The sequence below is a fragment of the Dryobates pubescens genome, chromosome 16 (genome assembly GCF_014839835.1).
Source record: "Dryobates pubescens isolate bDryPub1 chromosome 16, bDryPub1.pri, whole genome shotgun sequence".
Lineage (NCBI taxonomy): Eukaryota > Metazoa > Chordata > Aves > Piciformes > Picidae > Dryobates > Dryobates pubescens.
In genome coordinates this window covers 16,780,939-16,788,838 of record NC_071627.1, presented here as the reverse complement: position 1 = coordinate 16,788,838, position 7,900 = coordinate 16,780,939, and positions in this window count along the sequence as shown.

Below are 7,900 nucleotides of genomic sequence, written 5' to 3'. Positions count from 1 at the left end.
TTCCTAGCATTGCTCTGCCTGCAAACCCATCACTGTAAGCTGTATCCTTGGGTTAAATACCTGCACAATTCTCCCTTCCACAAATTGCTCAGACTTCTGCAGCTACTTTTTTCATAAAATACAGAATGAAAAGAACCTAGAAATGTATGTACTGTTGAGGATGTGATCAATGTGTAAGGACCCATATGAAGTGACTGTAGCCCTGAAGGGAGATGAGAATGCCCTCATGGTTGTGTTCCCATTATGTCACCCTGTTACACCCCTATTTGGGGCTCTTCACTGGGGTCAAGCATCTTATCTTCTCTGCAGGCTGCTACACATACCTAAAAAGGAGCATCCATACACCCTGACTAGAAAGGACTCGTTTTCAGAGTTTGGCATTCAAATAGGACAGTTATAAATGCCTGCTCCTGCCTTGGACTGGAACATAAATGTTTATAACTTCTGTTACTCTCTTGACAGTTTCCCCATTAATCTAGTGCTGAGAAACCCTTTCATTTCTGACTGCATCTGGGTACCAGTCTGAAGTCTGTTAAAGCTGCAGACTTTTTTCCCCCCTCAAGGACAGAAGCTTTGGTTTTACAGTCCTGCCCTCAGTTTGCAGAGGTGAAGTTTCTCACAAGCATACCACCATCTGTGTGTACTAAGTCTCCTGACAAGACCACTCCTATGGGTCTGAGAGCCCATCAGGAAGTATGTACTGGTGGTAACTGGGATGCGGATACAAATCCTGCAATGGAGAGCAAGGTGAAGTGAGGCTTGAAAAGAATGAGAAGCTTTAGGTCCTAAAATGATGCTAAAATTCAGTCAGCCCTCTATTGTCTCTATTTCTGGGTCTCTGATAAGACTAAACTAAATTCTAAATAATGTGTGATATTTCAGCAAGGAAAAGCAAGACAAAGAGGCTATTTAAAGCTACCTTCTTTCCAGGGCTTGGCTCACAGGCTCAACCTCTTTTGTGTCATTGTGTCTGTGGAAAACACATACAAGAGGCTAGCAAAATACAATGTGCACTTCTGAGTACAAATTTAGAACACATGCAAAGGTCAGATGTGATGCACACTTGGTTTTGGGGAGTCTGAGGCTTTGGGCTGGTGCAAGTCAGCGTGGATTTGTGTAATGCTAGGAGGAATATTGCAAATGGTCAGTGCAAGAGCACTTGGATGCAGTTTACACAAGAGATGCAGCCTGAGGAACAGAGCTGCTACTGGGTGCCTTTTTTTTTTTGGTCTGAAGCTGAGGTGTTTTGTTCCACTCATTGCTCTGTCTTGCTGCTTGAAACTTGGATGAATCTCTTGCACTGGCAGTGCCCTTCAGTGTCCTTGGTTGTATAATGAGGCTGGGAGTAGATACGTAAAACGTTTTGAGATCCATAAATACAAATGCAAGGTGTCACAACATGTGCCCTGCTTGAAAGCAGACACAAAACTATCACAGAGCCTGCTAACCTGGAGTGCCTTTGTTCTGGCAGTGGGGTGAATACAATAAAAAGGACTTGCTAGAGGCTCTGCTGAAAGGAACAAACTGGTGGTTGCAGGTTGTTTGAGAGGGCAGGTCATTGGAGGGAGGCTGGAAATTCCCCAGGAGGAAAGGAGAGCACAGAGGGATGTGCTGGAGGTTACAGCTGTCCAGGGTTGTGCTGCACTGTTAGGAGGGGAAGAACCTGTCTGAATGCTGGAATAGAATAGAAGAGAGTAGAATAGAATAGACCAGGCTGGAAGAGACTTTCAAGATCATCGCGTCCAACCTATCACCCAACACCATCTAATCAACTAAACCACAGCACCAAGCACCCCATCAAGTCTCCTCCTAAACACCTCCAGTGATGGCAACTCCACCACCTCCCCGGGCAGCCCATTCCAATGGCCAATCACTCTCTCTATGAAGAATTTCTTCCTAACATCCAGTCTAAACCTCCCCTGGTGCAGCTTGAGACTGTGTCCTCTTGTTCTGGTGCTGGTTGCCTGGGAGAAGAGACCAGCCCCCACCTGTCTACAACCTCCCTTCAGGTAGTTGTAGAGAGCAATAAGGTCTCCCCTGAGCCTCCTCTTCTCCAGGCTAAGCAACCCCAGCTCCCTCAGCCTCTCCTCATAGGGCTTGTGCTCCAAACCCCTCCTCAGCTTTGTTGCCCTCCTCTGGACACATTCCAGCAAGTCAACATCTTTCCTGCACTGAGGGGCCCAGAACTGGACACAGTACTCAAGGTGTGGCCTAACCAGTGCAGTGCACAGGGGCAGAATGACCTCCCTGCTCCTGCTGGCCACACTGTTCCTGATACAGGCCAGGATGCCACTGGCCCTCTTGGACCTGCACAAGACAGAAGAGAGCCTGTTGCAAGGTGGAGCGACAGTCTGGGAATTGATTTGAGAATCCTGAAGGAGTCCATGAAAAATAATCTGAAGAATTTTGCTGATGAGCTGGGGCAGAATATTTTTTATTGTTGATGGGGTGGGGTGGAGTTGTTTTGGGGTTGCAGGTATGTGTGCCCCTGTGCTTTTCTAAGAGCAAAGTGTGTGTGTATTTAAGAAGTCACAATAAAGCCCCAATGCTATGTAAAGTAGCTCTTACATGTCCCTGAAGGATGAAACTCTAGACTAGTAAAGGCAAGAGGCAGAATGTGGACAAATGAGGGTTGCTTAAGCTACTGGGGAGAATTCCATGGTGCTTGTGTGTAGGGCCACGGGGCTGTATTCCCAGTAAGAAGGGATGCTAGAGAGGATCTAAAATCCCACAAGCTCAGGAAAGCTGCAGGTGGGAATGATGTCCACTACACCCCAGATCACTGTGGCTGCTTCAAACATTGCATTTTCAGGGCACAAGACTCATTTCAAGCACTCAGTCAAGGATTGTGTTGCACAACATGATGAAATCTTCAGAAAATCTACAATTGTGAGGTTGTCCTACTGTCTTGATTATGTGAAGGGGAAATTAAGGCATGAGATGATACAGCTTACCTGTGGCAGTTTCTAGGACCTGTTGTGGTTGGAGGGTTTCTATTTACCTGGTTGCAACACTCCCCTAAAGCCTGGGAGAGTTCAGGAGTGCTGGCTAGGATCCCTGCTGTCATCTCTGACCTGAGCTGCTTTCCCAGTGCCTAGGGGTATAAAAACATCACATACATTTTAAAACCTTATCTGTACCTCCTTCAGCATTGTGATGGATTTTTGGCCTTGTTAAAGTAATCTTCTGCAAGAATTTATCTATTTTTCATGTGTCAAAGAGATTTTTTTTCTTTTTTTTTTTTTTTTTTTTTTTTTAAAAGAAACTCTTCATGCTGAATTAATTTGTTCTCTGTCAAACCTGTTTTGTTTTTCACTTAAGCTCTAGGAGTGGGAGAATCCAACTCCCAGAAATGTGTGTGCATCTTTTTCTCCTGCGTGCAGCACTCCCATGCCAATAAATCTCAACCTTCAGCCTCCAAAACCCTCTGAAGAAAGGCAGCCCTCTGTGTCCCAGGCACACCCAGCAGGGGTGGCTCTGGACCCCAGCTCAGAGCACTGTGTGGTTCCCCACTTGAGCCATACATGGTCTTGACAAACAGCGAGGAGAGGAATGGCCTCAACACCTTCTATTTGGGCAGGAAAAAACCACTTCTCTTCATGCAGATATGGAGCCTGCCCTTCCCTCTCCTGTCCACCCATGCCTTGCAGAGGGGAGCTGCAGGCAGTAGAATGCTGTAGGGACAGGAGCTGGGATAATGTGGTTTGTCTCTTGGGGAACGAGTGAGTAGTGCAAACTGGTAAATCAGGTTGCTCAGAGCCTGTGAACTGCTACTCTTTATACATTCTTTTTTGGCTTGTCTTGTTTTTTGTTTTTCTGTGAATTTCCAAATGCTAATGGGGCTGAGACAAACAACTTCCTTGAGGGCAATACAGTAACAGTAATCTGAGTATTTCCTGGTGTGGCCTGTGACTTGGGATGTTGCCTGATCCCTGTCCCTTGGGAGTGGCTTGGATTGTCACAGCTACCCCTGGCCTCCTCACAGCTTTGGGCTGAGCCCCATGGGTTTGGAAGGTACTGGGGAAGGGGTACACAGCACAACTCATCAGGGATAAAGTAGACTTTCATTCTGTCTGAGGATTAGATAGCTGGATGCTGTTACTCTCTTCATTATGAACAGTGCATTCAACAGGGATTTTAAGATGCTTCAGGGCTTGTGATGATGCCAGGGATGCAAGCTCCAGGTTTACTTCATATCCATACCTGCCTGTGCCCATAGAAAGATGCAGGAAAAGCACCACCATAAGTGGCCATAAATGTGCCATAAGTGTGTCGGGATCAGGCCAAGACTTGTGCCATGCAGCTGCTGAAGCTGGTTAAGTTTGCAGGTGGCAAGAGGAAAATGGGCAGAGGAAGCAGCCTGGATCCTGGAGAAGGTTGAGGAGTGCAAGGAGGAGGGGTCTCTCACTTCTCTTCTATCCCGCACACTGATGTAAAGAAACTGATTCAACCCAAGCTGTCCTGGCCATGCTGGTGGGCCATGGTGTACTGAGTGCCCTGCAGGGCTTTTCTTCTTCCCCAGCTGCATGTTTTTTGCAGGCTCTGAACACTGGGTCTGTCATGCTGACAGCATTGAAGAGGAGTGGGAAGATCCCTGGGCACTAGGTATGGAGAGCACCTGGGGTTGGGAGCTGGGGGTGATCAGGATTTGCGAGAGGAGAGAAAAGATGTAGAAGAAGAGAAACAAGATGAAGTTGTTTTGTTGAGCTGCTTTGTTCTCCCTATTTCTGTAGCTAACCTTTTGATTCTCAAAGCAATAAAAAAAAACCCTCTTCACAAAACATTGCAGGGTGTTTGTGTGCTTTGACTAAGCTGTTCCTCATAAACCAGTGGCTTTTGTGTAAACACAGCCACGGCAGGCAGAATTATCTGCTCTTTTGTAGGTGTCAAATAGCTTCACTCCCCCAGTAATGTATAAATGGGGAGGGTGAGGCTAGGAGGGGCAAGCCCTGAAAGGTTCTGGGTGCCCTCCTCTGCCAGAGACCCTACTGCATCCCTCCCTGGTCCTTGCCTCTCTGAGGGGAGAGGACTGTGTGGGCCCTGAGCCAGCTCATTGCTGGATGCCTCAGACTGGGTGGTCATCAGATCCAGTGATGGAAAACATCAGATTGGCTCTAGGGAGTCCCAGGCTGAGCATTAGGCTGGCCAAGGACTTGAAAGAGCAAGAGAGGGACACTAAGGGAAGTCCCCTGGGCTGTGTCTGGGGAAAATACTTTCTCAGGATTAGAAATGTGCAGCTGGAGATGGGTATTGCTGGCTTCCCTCTGCATTTTTAATTGCTGGTCAGTGCCTGAGTCTCCCAACAGAGCTTGGGATGGCAGCAGAAGTTCTTTGGTGGATAACTGCCGTGTCTCTGCCCCCTTGTCACCTCCAGTCAATGCTGCCATGCTAAATCCAGTATCTGCTGGAGATAAGTGGGACCTCCCTTCCACCCCTGCAGGCTGGGGTTGTGGGCTTCAGCGATTCTGCCCCCCCCACACAATTAAATGAACAAAAATTCTGTGTCCTGTGATGGCTCTGATAAGCTGGAGGCTCCAGATATGGCATAACACAATCTGGCCATTATAGGCTTTTGTTTATTAAAAAAGGGGGGGGAAAAAAAAAAAGAAAAGGGCAAAAGTCTACCCTTGTTATCTTGATTATGGAAAAAACCTTTCTATAAACGTGCCAGAAGCATAATTGGTGCCACTGGAAGCCAAAAAGGGCCCTTTACCTTCCCCCTCCACCCACCTTTTTCACAGCATAGTAGTTTACTGGGAGGGAGCTTTTTACAGGCCCTGGTGGACTGCTGCAAGGGTCCTTCCTCGGGGGTCAGTACAGCTCTCTCCAAAATGGTCCCAGCCTCAGATGCTTTAGGGCAAGGTGAACAGGAGGAATTCCAAGTGGAACAGTGCACTCCTGACTCTCAAAGTGTCATTTGTATCCTTTTGAGACTCTCTTAGGGTCAGTAGGAAGATGCCCTAGAAGCACTTATGAAAATCTCATTATCAGCATCTTTTATAGTGCCAGATCATCATGCTTTTTAGACAATTGTGCAGCCTGTTGCCTTTGAGCTTGCCTCACTGACTGCCGGCCATGGGGAACGGTACTGTGTTATCAGCTGTGTCTGGCTCTTCAGGTGTGCTGAAGGATCTGTTGCACCTGGGCTGCTAATGAAAACAGATGGTCCCTGGGTGTCTTTCCTGCCCCATTTGAAGCTGATGGCCCTCATATCTCAGTTCCTGGGGTGCTGTGTGGCTCATCAACCTTAGAAAGGGGAGAGAAGAGCCATCCAAAATAGCCTTTACCCACCTCAACTGCTCTTGCCTCTTGAAGACCTTTTTCTGGGCTGGTGTCTCTTTCCCACTATCAGCTAATGCATGTTTAGCTCTGCCTACCCTTGTGAAGAAGACAGACCACAGCTGCTGCAGCTCATGAGCTGAGCAAGCTTTCCTGTCACTGGGAGTGAACTGGTTACATGGGACCCATGTCAAGCCCAGTGTCCCTCAGTGCTATCATGAGAGAGGTGAAAGGCAGAACTGGGAGGACTGCTCAGGCTGGGCTGAGACTTTGTGCTTATCACTGAAGGGTTTTTTTGTGGGAGCCCTGTGGCGATGGAGCACTGAGTGATGTATTTCATGGGAGGATTACTGGAATGAAACACAATGTGCTTTTGTGCCATTACATGGTGTCTTTTAAATCATTTCCTCTAATGAGTCTGTCCACACCCAAACAAACAAAAAAAACCCCCACAACACCCAACGTTTTGAAAAGCTGCAAAGATAAACACACAAAGGGTACCCTTAAAGGCAGCCTTTCTCTCCCTCCTTACAGGCACCTGCTTGATTCCCTGGACAGGAGGAGCATCCAGGAAGGCTGAATTAAGATTTCCAGCATAAAATTCAAAGATTATTGACTTTTGCATCGTTCATTCCACAGCCTTAGTGTACTTTTTAATCAGTGGCTTTCTTGGAGACATGAAAGGCTGAGCTACGGCCCATTCTGCCACCTGCTTGCTCTGCCTTTTTAAGATGAATCCTTTCCTTTCATCTCATTCAGGCTGTTCTCTGTGGGGATAGAATGGGCTCCAACGCCTTGTTCCACACAGGGCACATCACTGAACTGTTTTATTTCCAGGCTGCTCTCACCCATTTTTTTGGCCCAGACCCCTTCATGTGTGGGTGCTGACTGTGCTTGTGGGTGATCAAATGTTATTTTTTTCCTGCTACCCGACAGCTGCTGTTGTCTTGCTCCTCTGAAGTTTTCTCAGCTTTCCTTTGGGAGTAGTTTGCGAGAGAGAGAGGGAAGGGATTTTAACCCCTCTTCACTCAGCCTGTTTTATAGGCTGGTAAACCAGCCATCAGCATGGGGAGTTGGCCTTTTACGGTGAGGGAATGGCCTTGCTTATTTCTCCTCCTTATCCCCTCCCTAGCTCATTTGCCTCTTTGCCATTTTCCCTGACTACACAATTTCTGTGACAGCCTCCTGTGAAGGGTCTCATCAAAGACAGCAGGAAAACCTACCCGGGTAGGCAATCAGTGCTCCTGCATTGCCTCCTTTAGTCACCCATTCCCTTTCCCTGGTGAGATCTGTTCAGGCTATAGCCTGTCTCTACTTGGAACCCCAGATGGAAAAGTGCTCTGCTTTTAATTAGCATCTCAATTAGTTTATCAGGAGTTGGCACCGTGCTAACTGACTTGTCATTCCTGGATGCACTTTTCCATGGAACTTTTGTTCTTGCTATCCTCTTGTGCTTCATTTTTTTTGGTAGTTACCACAAAATGTAGCTTTTTACTGGCTCAGAAGATATTCCTCAGAAATGCAGTGTGTGCTGAGCTGGGTGATGCATCCTTCCCCCCCCCCCCCCCGCCCAGATACCCAAATCACTTCCTTTTTCCTTATGCCCAGTTGCAGACAGTGC